The following is a 12482-nucleotide window of genomic DNA, read 5'->3' on the forward strand; positions in this document are numbered from 1 at the left end:
TGCAAAAATCGCGCCTAGGCGCTGGGGCGGTGGGAGGCCGCCGCGAGGAATGGCATAGACCGCCTAACCGGCCGGTTCGGCGAATATTTTTTTTTTTTTTTTGAAAATGCCGAAAATGTTTTGGAAGGCATAACTTTTGACTCGTTGTCTGATTTGGTCAATTTTTTTTTTCAAATCGCGTATTTTTTCGAGATCTATACACCGCAAACAGCCAAAGGCGGTTTGGTCCACTAATTTCTCAAAAAAATGCCTCTTTAGTTCTTAATTTTAGTTTTTATGTATTTTAGATGGTTTAAACAATATTTTGAACAATTTTACAACCACTTTCGTAAATAGTTTCTAAGAAACAACTATGGAAACCTTATGTTTTATTACTAAATTTAAAAAATTTTAATTTTTAATTTTATTTAAAAATAAAAAAATTAAAAAAAAAAAAAAAAATCGCGCCTAGGGGGCGCCTAACGTTTTATGCAGCATTGGTGGTGAGTATTCCCGCCTGTCACGCGGAGACCTGGGTTCGATCCCCGGCAACAGCGTTTCTTTTTTTTAGCTCTTCAAAGGAAAAATTAAAAAGCTTAATATTGTAAAAAATCAATCCGACCTGCCGGATTCGAACCAGCGACCTAAATTTCCAATTTAGATTAATCAAACTACAGTCTCCGCTCTACTAACTGAGCTAAGGTCGGAGCAATTAACTATATTTTTGTCCGTATTGTACTCTTTTATGCCACATCGCACAATCCGACATGGCAGTTCGAATGCAACGTAGAAAAAAACTTAACAGAAAAAATTATCGGTGTTAATGTTGTCCTTAATTGTTCTAAATCTTAAAGTACCGGACTAGATTACACAAAATAAAGGTACAATAACTAAATTGAACAAAACGCTACAGTACAGGGACCTAACAGGTACTTTGTCCGACTATGAAATGTTAGTTTCAGTTGCAATTAGATCGCCACACGAACCATGATGCCACATTTGATTGGTTTACTTAAATAGTAATATGTGACTGTCCTGTTCTGCCGCGCGAGTCGTTGTAGTATAGTGGTGAGTATCCCCGCCTGTCACGCGGGAGACCCGGGTTCGATCCCGGCAACGGCGTTTTTTTTTTTTTTAAGCTCTTCAAAGGAAAAATTAAAAAGCTTAATATTGTAGAACATCAATCCAACCTGCGGAATCAAACCAGCGACCTAAGGATTTCCAATTTAGATTAGTCCAACTACAGTCCACCACTCTACCAACTGAGCTAAGGTCAGAGCTGTTAACATTATTTTTGTCCGATTTATACTCTTTTATGCCATATCGCACAATCTGACATGGCAGTTCGAATGCCGCGTGGACAAACTTAACGGAAGAAATTATCGGTGTTAATATTGTCCTTAATTGTTCAAAATCTTAAAGTAATAGACTAAATTACACGAAATAAAGGTACAATGACTAAATTGAACAAAACGCTACACTACGGGGACCTAACAGGTACTTTGTCCGACTATGAAATGCTAGTTTCAGTTGCAATTACATGGCCACACGCACCATGGTGTCACATTGGATAGGGTTTACTTAAATAGTAATATGTGACTGTCCTGTTCTGCCGCGCGAGTCGTTGTAGTATAGTGAGCAGTGTTGCAAAAATCGCGCCTAGGCGCTGGCGGTGGAGGCCGCCGCGAGGAATGGCATAGACCGCCTAACCGGCCGGTTCGGCGAATATTTTTTTTTTTTTTTTGAAAATGCCGAAAATGTTTTGGAAGGCATAACTTTTGACTCGGTTGTCTGATTTGGTCAATTTTTTTTTTCAATCGCGTATTTTTTCGAGATCACCAAACAGCCAAGGCGGTTTGGTCCACTAATTTCTCAAAAAAATGCCTCTTTAGTTCTTAATTTTAGTTTTTTATGTATTTAGATGGTTAAAACAATATTTTGAACAATTTTACAACCACTTTCGTAAATAGTTTCTAAGAAACAACTATGGAAACCTTATGTTTTATTACTAAATTTAAAAAATTTTAATTTTTAATTTTATTAAAAAAATTAAAAAAAATAAATAAAAAATCGGCGCCTAGGGGGCGCCTAACGTTTTATGCAGCATTGGTGGTGAGTATTCCCGCCTGTCACGCGGGAGACCTGGGTTCGATCCCCGGCAACAGCTTTTTTTAGCTCTTCAAAGGAAAATTAAAAAGCTAATATTGTAAAAATCATCCTGCCGATTCGAACCAGCGAAGGATTTCCAATTTAGATTAATCAAACTACAGTCGTCTCTCTACTAAGAGGAGCTAGGTCGGAAATTAACTATATTTTTGTCCGTATTGTACTCTTTTGCCACATCGCACAATCCGACATGGCAGTTCGAATGCAACGTAGAAAAAAACTTAACAGAAAAAATTATCGGTGTTAATGTTGTCCTTAATTGTTCTAAATCTTAAAGTACCGGGACTAGATTACACAAAAAAAGGTACAATAACTAAATTGAACAAAACGCTACAGTACCCTAACAGTACTTGTCCGACTATGAAATGTTAGTTTCAGTTGGCCACACGAACCATGATGCCACATTTGATTGGGTTTACTTAAATAGTAATATGTGACTGTCCTGTTCTGCCGCGCGAGTCGTTGTAGTATAGTGGTGAGTATCCCGCCTGTCACGCGGGAGACCCGGGTTCGATCCCCGGCAACGGCGTTTTTTTTTTTTTTTAAGCTCTTCAAAGGAAAAATTAAAAAGCTTAATATTGTAGAACATCAATCCAACCTGCGGAATCAAACCAGCGACCTAAGGATTTCCAATTTAGATTAGTCCAACTACAGTCCACCACTCTACCAACTGAGCTAAGGTCAGAGCTGTTAACATTATTTTTGTCCGATTTATACTCTTTTATGCCATATCGCACAATCTGACATGGCAGTTCGAATGCCGCGTGGACAAACTTAACGGAAGAAATTATCGGTGTTAATATTGTCCTTAATTGTTCAAAATCTTAAAGTAAATAGACTAAATTACACGAAATAAAGGTACAATGACTAAATTGAACAAAACGCTACACTACGGGGACCTAACAGGTACTTTGTCCGACTATGAAATGCTAGTTTCAGTTGCAATTACATGGCCACACGCACCATGGTGTCACATTGGATAGGGTTTACTTAAATAGTAATATGTGACTGTCCTGTTCTGCCGCGCGAGTCGTTGTAGTATAGTGGTGAGCAGTGTTGCAAAAATCGCGCCTAGGCGCTGGGCGTGGAGGCCGCCGCGAGGAATGGCATAGACCGCCTAACCGGCCGGTTCAGCGATTTTTTTTTTTTTTTTTTGAAAATGTCGAAACTGTTTTGGAAGGCATAACTTTTGACTCGGTTGTCTGATTGGTCAATTTTTTTTTTTCAAATCGTGTATTTTTTCGAGATCTATACACCGCAAACAACCGAAGGGCGTTTTGGTCCCACTAATTCTCCAAAAAAAATGCCTCTTTATTCTTAATTTTTAGTTTTTTATGTATTTAGATGGTTAAAACAATATTTTGAACAATTTTTAAAAACCACTTTCGTAAATAGTTTCTAAGAAACAACTACGGAAACCTTATGTTTTATTACTAAATTTAAAAAATTTTAATTTTTAATTTTTATAAAAAATAAAAAAAAAAATCGGCGCCTAGGGGGCGCCTAACGTTTTATGCAGCATTGGTGGTGAGTATTCCCGCCTGTCACGTGGGAGACCTGGGTTCGATCCCCGCAACAGCGTTTTTTTTTTTTTAGCTCTTCAAAGGAAAAATTAAGAAGCTTAATATTGTAAAAAATCAATCCGACCTGCAGGATTCGAACCAGCGACCTCAGCATTTCCAATTTAGATTAATCCAACTACAGTCCTCCGCTCTACTAACTGAGTTAAGGTCGGAGCAATTGACTATATTTTTGTCCGTATTGTACACTTTTATGCCACATCGCACAATCCGACATGGGCAGTTCGAATGCAACGTAGAAAAAAACTTAACAGAAAAAATTATCGGTGTTAATGTTGTCCTTAATTGTTCTAAATCTTAAAGTACCGGGACTAGATTACACAAAATAAAGGTACAATAACTAAATTGAACAAAACGCTACAGTACAGGGACCTAACAGGTACTTTGTCCGACTATGAAATGTTAGTTTCAGTTGCAATTAGATCGCCACACGAACCATGATGCCACATTTGATTGGGTTTACTTAAATAGTAATATGTGACTGTCCTGTTTTGCTGCGCGAGTTGTTGTAGTATAGTGGTGAGTATCCCCGCTTGTCACGCGAGAGACCCGGGTTCGATCCCCGGCAACGGCGTTTTTTTTTTTTTTTAAGCTCTGCAAAGGAAAAATTAAAAAGCTTAATATTGTAGAACATCAATCCAACCTGCCGGAATCAAACCAGCGACCTAAGGATTTCCAATTTAGATTAGTCTAACTACAGTCCACCACTCTACCAACTGAGCTAAGGTCAGAGCTGTTAACATTATTTTTGTCCGATTTATACTCTTTTATGCCATATCGCACAAATCTGACATGGCAGTTCGAAATCCGCGTGGACAAACTTAACGGAAGAAATTATCGGTGTTAATATTGTCCTTAATTGTTCAAAATCTTAAAGTAAATAGACTGAATTACACGAAATAAAGGTATAATGACTAAATTGAACAAAACGCTACACTACGGGGACCTAACAGGTACTTTGTCCGACTATGAAATGCTAGTTTCAGTTGCAATTACATGGCCACACGCCACCATGGTGTCACATTGGATAGGGTTTACTTAAATAGTAATATGTGACTGTCCTGTTCTGCCGCGCGAGTCGTTGTAGTATAGTGGTAAGCAGTGTTGCAAAAATCGCGCCTAGGCGGGGGGCGGTGGGAGCCGCCGCGAGGAATGGCATAGACCGCCTAACAGGCCGGTTCGGCGAATTTTTTTTTTTATTTTGAAAAATGTCGAAAATGTTTTCGAAGGCATAACTTTTGAATCGGTTGTCTGATTTGGTCAAATTTTTTTTTCAAATCGCGTATTTTTTCGAGATCTATACACCGCAAACAGCCAAAGGCGGTTTGGTCCACTAATTTCTCAAAAAAATGCCTCTTTAGTTCTTAATTTTAGTTTTTTATGTATTTAGATGGTTAAAACAATATTTTGAACAATTTTAAAACCACTTTCGTAAATAGTTTCTAAGAAACAACTACGGAAACCTTATGTTTTATTAATAAATTTTAAAAATTTTAATTTTTAATTTTATAAAAAATAAAAAAAAATCGGCGCCTAGGGGGCGCCTAACGTTTTATGCAGCATTGGTGGTGAGTATTCCCGCCTGTCACGTGGGAGACCTGGGTTCGATCCCCGGCAACAGCGTTTTTTTTTTAGCTCTTCAAAGGAAAAATTAAGAAGCTTAATATTGTAAAAAATAAATCCGACCAGCAGGATTCGAACCAGCGACCTCAGCATTTCCAATTTAGATTAATCCAACTACAGTCCTCCGCTCTACTAACTGAGTTAAGGTCGGAGCAATTAACTATATTTTTGTCCGTATTGTACACTTTTACGCCACATCGCACAATCCGACATGGCAGTTCGAATGCAACGTAGAAAAAAACTTAACAGAAAAAATTATCGGTGTTAATGTTGTCCTTAATTGTTCTAAATCTTAAAGTACCGGGACTAGATTACACAAAATAACGGTACAATAACTAAATTGAACAAAACGCTACTGTACAGGGACCTAACAGGTACTTTGTCCGACTATGAAATGTTAGTTTCAGTTGCAATTAGATCGCCACACGAACCATGATGCCACATTTGATTGGGTTTACTTAAATAGTAATATGTGACTGTCCTATTTTGCCGCGCGAGTCGTTGTAGTATAGTGGTGAGTATCCCCGCCTGTTACGCGGGAGACCCGGGTTCGATCCCCGGCAACGGCGTCTTTTTTTTTTTTTTTTTTTTTTTTTTTTTAAGCTCTGCAAAGGAAAAATTAAAAAGCTTAATATTGTAGAACATCAATCCAACCTGCCGGAATCAAACCAGCGACCTAAGGATTTCCAATTTAGATTAGTCTAACTACAGTCCACCACTCTACCAACTGAGCTAAGGTCAGAGCTGTTAACATTATTTTTGTCCGATTTATACTCTTTTATGCCATATCGCACAATCTGACATGGCAGTTCGAAATCCGCGTGGACAAACTTAACGGAAGAAATTATCGGTGTTAATATTGTCCTTAATTGTTCAAAATCTTAAAGTAAATAGACTGAATTACACGAAATAAAGGTACAATGACTAAATTGAACAAAACGCTACACTACGGGGACCTAACAGGTACTTTGTCCGACTATGAAATGCTAGTTTCAGTTGCAATTACATGGCCACACGCACCATGGTGTCACATTGGATAGGGTTTACTTAAATAGTAATATGTGACTGTCCTGTTCTGCCGCGCGAGTCGTTGTAGTATAGTGGTGAGCAGTGTTGCAAAAATCGCGCCTAGGCGCTGGGCGGTGGAGGCCGCCGCGAGGAATGGCATAGACCGCCTAACAGGCCGGTTCGGCGAATTTTTTTTTTTTATTTTTGAAAATGTCGAAAACGTTTTCGAAGGCATAACTTTTGAATCGGTTGTCTGATTTGGTCAATTTTTTTTTTCAAATCGCGTATTTTTTCGAGATCTATACACCGCAAACAGCCATAGGCAGTTTGGTCCACTAATTTCTCAAAAAAATGCCTCTTTAGTTCTTAATTTTAGTTTTTTATGTTTTTAGATGGTTTAAAACAATATTTTGAACAATTTTACAACCACTTTCGTAAATAGTTTCTAAGAAACAACTGTGGAAACCTTATGTTTTATTACTAAATTTAAAAAATTTTAATTTTTAATTTTATTAAAAATTTAAAAAATTAAAATAAAAAAAAAAAAAATCGGCGCCTAGGGGGCGCCTAACGTTTTATGCAGCATTGGTGGTGAGTATTCCCACCTGTCACGCGGGAGACCTGGGTTCGATCCCCGGCAACAGCGTTTCTTTTTTTAGCTCTTCAAAGGAAAAATTAAAAAGCTTAATATTGTAAAAAATCAATCCGACCTGCCGGATTCGAACCAGCGACCTAAGGATTTCCAATTTAGATTAATCAAACTACAGTCGTCCGCTCTACTAACTGAGCTAAGGTCGGAGCAATTAACAATATTTTTGTCCGTATTGTACTCTTTTATGCCACATCGCACAATCCGACATGGCAGTTCGAATGCAACGTAGAAAAAAACTTAACAAAAAAAATTATCGGTGTTAATGTTGTCCTTAATTGTTCTAAATCTTAAAGTACCGGGACTAGATTACACAAAATAAAGGTACAATAACTAAATTGAACAAAACGCTACAGTACAGGGACCTAACAGGTACATTGTCCGACTATGAAATGTTAGTTTCAGTTGCAATTAGATCGCCACACGAACCATGATGCACATTTGATTGGGTTTACTTAAATAGTAATATGTGACTGCCCTGTTCTGCCGTGCGAGTCGTTGTAGTATAGTGGTGAGTATCCTCGCCTGTCACGAGGCAGACCCGGGTTCGATCCTGGCAACGGCGTCTTTTTTTTTTTTTTTAAGCTCTTCAAAGGAAAAATTAAAAAGCTTAATATTGTAGAACATCAATCCAACCTGCCGGAATCAAACCCAGCGACCTAAGGATTTCCAATTTAGATTAGTCCAACTACAGTCCACCACTCTACAAACTGAGCTAAGGTCAAAGCTGTTAACATTATTTTTGTCCGATTTATACTCCTTTATGTCATATCGCACAATCTGACATGGCAGTTCGAATGCCGCGTGGACAAACTTAACGGAAGAAATTATCGGTGTTAATATTGTCCTTAATTGTTCAAAATCTTAAAGTAAATAGACTAAATTACACGAAATAAAGGTACAATGACTAAATTGAACAAAACGCTACACTACGGAGACCTAACAGGTACTTTGTCCGACTATGAAATGCTAGTTTCAGTTGCAATTACATGGCCACACGCACAATGGTGTCACATTGGATAGGGTTTACTTAAATAGTAATATGTGACCGTCCTGTTCTGCCGCGCGAGTCGTTGTAGTATAGTGGTGAGCAGTGTTGCAAAAATCGCGCCTAGGCGCTGGGCGGTGGGAGGCCGTCGCGAGGAATAGCATAGACCGCCTAACCGGCCGGTTCGGCGATTTTTTTTTTTTTTTGAAAATGTCGAAAATGTTTTGGAAGGCATAACTTTTGACTCGGTTGTCTGATTTGGTCAAATTTTTTTTTTCAAATCGCGTATTTTTTCGAGATCTATACACCGCAAACAGCCGAAGGCGGTTTGGTCCACTAATTTCTCAATAAAAATGCCTCTTTAGTTCTTAATTTTAGTTTTTTATGTATTTAGATGGTTAAAACAATATTTTGAACAATTTTAAAACCACTTTCGTAAATAGTTTCTAAGAAACAACTACGGAAACCTTATGTTTTATTACTAAATTTAAAAAATTTTAATTTTTAATTTTATAAAAAAAAAAAAAAAAAAATCGGCGCCTAGGGGGCGCCTAACGTTTTATGCAGCATTGGTGGTGAGTATTCCCGCCTGTCACGCGGGAGACCTGGGTTCGATCCCCCGGCAACAGCGTTTTTTTTTTTAGCTCTTCAAAGGAAAAATTAAGAAGCTTAATATTGTAAAAAATCAATCCGACCTGCAGGATTCGAACCAGCGACCTCAAGCATTTCCAATTTAGATTAATCCAACTACAGTCCTCCGCTCTACTAACTGAGCTAAGGTCGGAGCAATTAACTATATTTTGTCCGTATTGTACACTTTTATGCCACATCGCACAATCCGACATGGCAGTTCGAAATGCAACGTAGAAAAAAACTTAACAGAAAAAATTATCGGTGTTAATGTTGTCCTTAATTGTTCTAAATCTTAAAGTACCGGGACTAGATTACACAAAATAAAGGTACAATAACTAAATTGAACAAAACGCTACTGTACAGGGACCTAACAGGTACTTTGTCCGACTATGAAATGTTAGTTTCAGTTGCAATTAGATCGCCACACGAACCATGATGCCACATTTGATTGGGTTTACTTAAATAGTAATATGTGACTGTCTTGTTTTGCCCGCGCGAGTCGTTGTAGTATAGTGGTGAGTATCCCCGCCTGTCACGCGAGAGACCCGGGTTCGATCCCCGGCAACGGCGTCTTTTTTTCTTTTTTTTTTTTTTTTTTTTTTTTAAGCTCTTCAAAGGAAAAATTAAAAAGCTTAATATTGTAGAACATCAATCCAACCTGCCGGAATCAAACCAGCGACCTAAGGATTTCCAATTTAGATTAGTCTAACTACAGTCCACCACTCTACCAACTGAGCTAAGGTCAGAGCTGTTAACATTATTTTTGTCCGATTTATACTCTTTTATGCCATATCGCACAATCTGACATGGCAGTTCGAAAGCCGCGTGGACAAACTTAACGGAAGAAATTATCGGTGTTAATATTGTCCTTAATTGTTCAAAATCTTAAAGTAAATAGACTGAATTACACGAAATAAAGGTATAATGACTAAATTGAACAAAACGCTACACTACGGGGACCTAACAGGTACTTTGTCCGACTATGAAATGCTAGTTTCAGTTGCAATTACATGGCCACACGCACCATGGTGTCACATTGGATAGGGTTTACTTAAATAGTAATATGTGACTGTCCTGTTCTGCCGCGCGAGTCGTTGTAGTATAGTGGTGAGCAGTGTTGCAAAATCGCGCCTAGGCGGGGGGCGGTGGGAGCCGCCGCGAGGAATGGCATAGACCGCCTAACAGGCCGGTTCGGCGAATTTTTTTTTTTATTTTTGAAAATGTCGAAAATGTTTTCGAAGGCATAACTTTTGAATCGGTTGTCTGATTTGGTCAAATTTTTTTTTTCAAATCGCGTATTTTTTCGAGATCTATACACCGCAAACAGCCAAAGGCGGTTTGGTCCACTAATTTTCTCAAAAAAAATGCCTCTTTAGTTCTTAATTTTTAGTTTTTTATGTATTTAGATGGTTAAAACAATATTTTGAACAATTTTAACAACCACTTTCGTAAATAGTTTCTAAGAAACAACTATGGAAACCTTATGTTTTATTACTAAATTTAAAAATATTAATTTTTTAATTTTATTAAAGATAAAAAAATTAAAAAAAATAAATAAAAAATCGGCGCCTAGGGGACGCCTAACGTTTTATGCAGCATTGGTGGTGAGTATTCCCGCCTGTCACGCGGGAGACCTGGGTTCGATCCCCGGCAACAGTGTTTCTTTTTTAGCTCTTCAAAGGAAAAATTAAAAACCTTAATATTGTAAAAATCAATCCGACCTGCCGGATTCGAACCAGCGACCTAAGGATTTCCAATTTAGATTAATCAAACTACAGTCGTCCGCTCTACTAACTGAGCTAAGGTCGGAGCAATTAACTATATTTTGTCCGTATTGTACTCTTTTATGCCACATCGCACAATCCGACATGGCAGTTCGAATGCAACGTAGAAAAAAACTTAACAGAAAAAATTATCCGTGGTTAATGTTGTCCTTAATTGTTCTAAATCTTAAAGTACCGGGACTAGATTACACAAAATAAAGGTACAATAACTAAATTGAACAAAACGCTACAGTACAGGGACCTAACAGGTACTTTGTCCGACTATGAAATGTTAGTTTCAGTTGCAATTAGATCGCCACACGAACCATGATGCCACATTTGATTGGGTTTACTTAAATAGTAATATGTGACTGTCCTGTTTTGCTGCGCGAGTCGTTGTTAGTATAGTGGTGAGTATCCCCGCCTGTCACGCGGGAGACCCGGGTTTCGATCCCCGGCAACGGCGTCTTTTTTTTTTTTTTTTTTTTTTTTTTTAAGCTCTTCAAAGGAAAAATTAAAAAGCTTAATATTGTAGAACATCAATCCAACCTGCCGGAATCAAACCAGCGACCTAAGGATTTCCAATTTAGATTAGTCCAACTACAGTCCACCACTCTACCAACTGAGCTAAGGTCAGAGCTGTTAACATTATTTTTGTCCGATTTATACTCCTTTTATGTCCATATCGCACAATCTGACATGGCAGTTCGAATGCCGCGTGGACAAACTTAACGGAAGAAATTATCGGTGTTAATATTGTCCTTAATTGTTCAAAATCTTAAAGTAAATAGACTAGAATTACACGAAATAAAGGTACAATGACTAAATTGAACAAAACGCTACACTACGGGACCTAACAGGTACTTTGTCCGACTATGAAATGCTAGTTTCAGTTGCAATTACATGGCCACACGCACCATGGTGTCACATTGGATAGGGTTTACTTAAATAGTAATATGTGACTGTCCTGTTCTGCCGCGCGAGTCGTTGTAGTATAGTGGTGAGCAGTGTTGCAAAAATCGCGCCTAGGCGCTGGGCGGTGGGAGGCCGCCGCGAGGAATGGCATAGACCGCCTAACCGGCCGGTTCGGCGAATTTTTTTTTTTTTTTGAAAATGTCGAAAATGTTTTGGAAGGCATAACTTTTGACTCGGTTGTCTGATTTGGTCAAATTTTTTTTTCAAATCGCGTATTTTTTCGAGATCTATACACCGCAAACAGCCAAAGGCGGTTTGGTCCACTAATTTCTCAAAAAAATGCCTCTTTAGTTCTTAATTTTAGTTTTTTATGTATTTAGATGGTTAAAACAATATTTTGAACAATTTTACAACCACTTTCGTAAATAGTTTCTAAGAAACAACTATGGAAACCTTATGTTTTATTACTAAATTTAAAAAATTTTAATTTTTAATTTTATTAAAATAAAAAAAATTAAAAAAAATAAATAAAAAAATCGCGCTAGGGGCGCCTAACGTTTTATGCAGCATTGGTGGTGAGTATTCCCGCCTGTCACGCGGGAGACCTGGGTTCGATCCCCGGCAACAGCGTTTCTTTTTTAGCTCTTCAAAGGAAAAATTAAAAAGCTTAATATTGTAAAAAATCAATCCGACCTGCGGATTCGAACCAGCGACCTAAGGATTTCCAATTTAGATTAATCAAACTACAGTCGTCCGCTCTACTAACTGAGCTAAGGTCGGAGCAATTAACTATATTTTTGTCCGTATTGTACTCTTTTATGCCACATCGCACAATCCGACATGGCAGTTCGAATGCAACGTAGAAAAAACTTAACAGAAAAAATTATCGGTGTTAATGTTGTCCTTAATTGTTCTAAATCTTAAAGTACCGGGACTAGATTACACAAAATAAAGGTACAATAACTAAATTGAACAAAACGCTACAGTACAGGGACCTAACAGGTACTTTGTCCGACTATGAAATGTTAGTTTCAGTTGCAATTAGATCGCCACACGAACCATGATTCCACATTTGATGGGTTTACTTAAATAGTAATATGTGACTGTCCTGTTCTGCCGTGCGAGTCGTTGTAGTATAGTGGTGAGTATCCCCGCCTGTCACGCGGAGACCCGGGTTC

General features: G+C 38.1%; 7 non-coding genes across 7 annotated transcripts; 5 read left to right on the forward strand and 2 right to left on the reverse strand.

Annotated features, from left to right (window-relative positions):
- Positions 1–1030: 1030 nt before the first annotated feature.
- TRNAD-GUC lies at positions 1031–1101 on the forward strand. The gene has a single exon. It is a non-coding gene; the product is annotated as a tRNA-Asp (tRNA).
- A 1502-nt stretch (positions 1102–2603) lies between these two features.
- On the forward strand, positions 2604–2674 carry TRNAD-GUC. The gene has a single exon. It is a non-coding gene; the product is annotated as a tRNA-Asp (tRNA).
- Positions 2675–4227: 1553 nt separating this feature from the next.
- TRNAD-GUC lies at positions 4228–4299 on the forward strand. The gene has a single exon. It is a non-coding gene; the product is annotated as a tRNA-Asp (tRNA).
- Positions 4300–5845: 1546 nt separating this feature from the next.
- Positions 5846–5917, forward strand: TRNAN-GUU. The gene has a single exon. It is a non-coding gene; the product is annotated as a tRNA-Asn (tRNA).
- A 1143-nt stretch (positions 5918–7060) lies between these two features.
- TRNAY-GUA lies at positions 7061–7154 on the reverse strand. Its single transcript has 2 exons — positions 7118–7154; positions 7061–7096 (listed from the first exon to the last, which is right to left on the reverse strand). It is a non-coding gene; the product is annotated as a tRNA-Tyr (tRNA).
- A 1970-nt stretch (positions 7155–9124) lies between these two features.
- Positions 9125–9196, forward strand: TRNAD-GUC. Its single transcript has one exon. It is a non-coding gene; the product is annotated as a tRNA-Asp (tRNA).
- Positions 9197–10341: 1145 nt separating this feature from the next.
- On the reverse strand, positions 10342–10435 carry TRNAY-GUA. Its single transcript has 2 exons — positions 10399–10435; positions 10342–10377 (listed from the first exon to the last, which is right to left on the reverse strand). It is a non-coding gene; the product is annotated as a tRNA-Tyr (tRNA).
- Between the last annotated feature and the right edge of the window lie 2047 nt (positions 10436–12482).

The sequence above is a fragment of the Ipomoea nil genome, unplaced genomic scaffold (assembly GCF_001879475.1).
Source record: "Ipomoea nil cultivar Tokyo-kokei standard unplaced genomic scaffold, Asagao_1.1 scaffold2147, whole genome shotgun sequence".
Lineage (NCBI taxonomy): Eukaryota > Viridiplantae > Streptophyta > Magnoliopsida > Solanales > Convolvulaceae > Ipomoea > Ipomoea nil.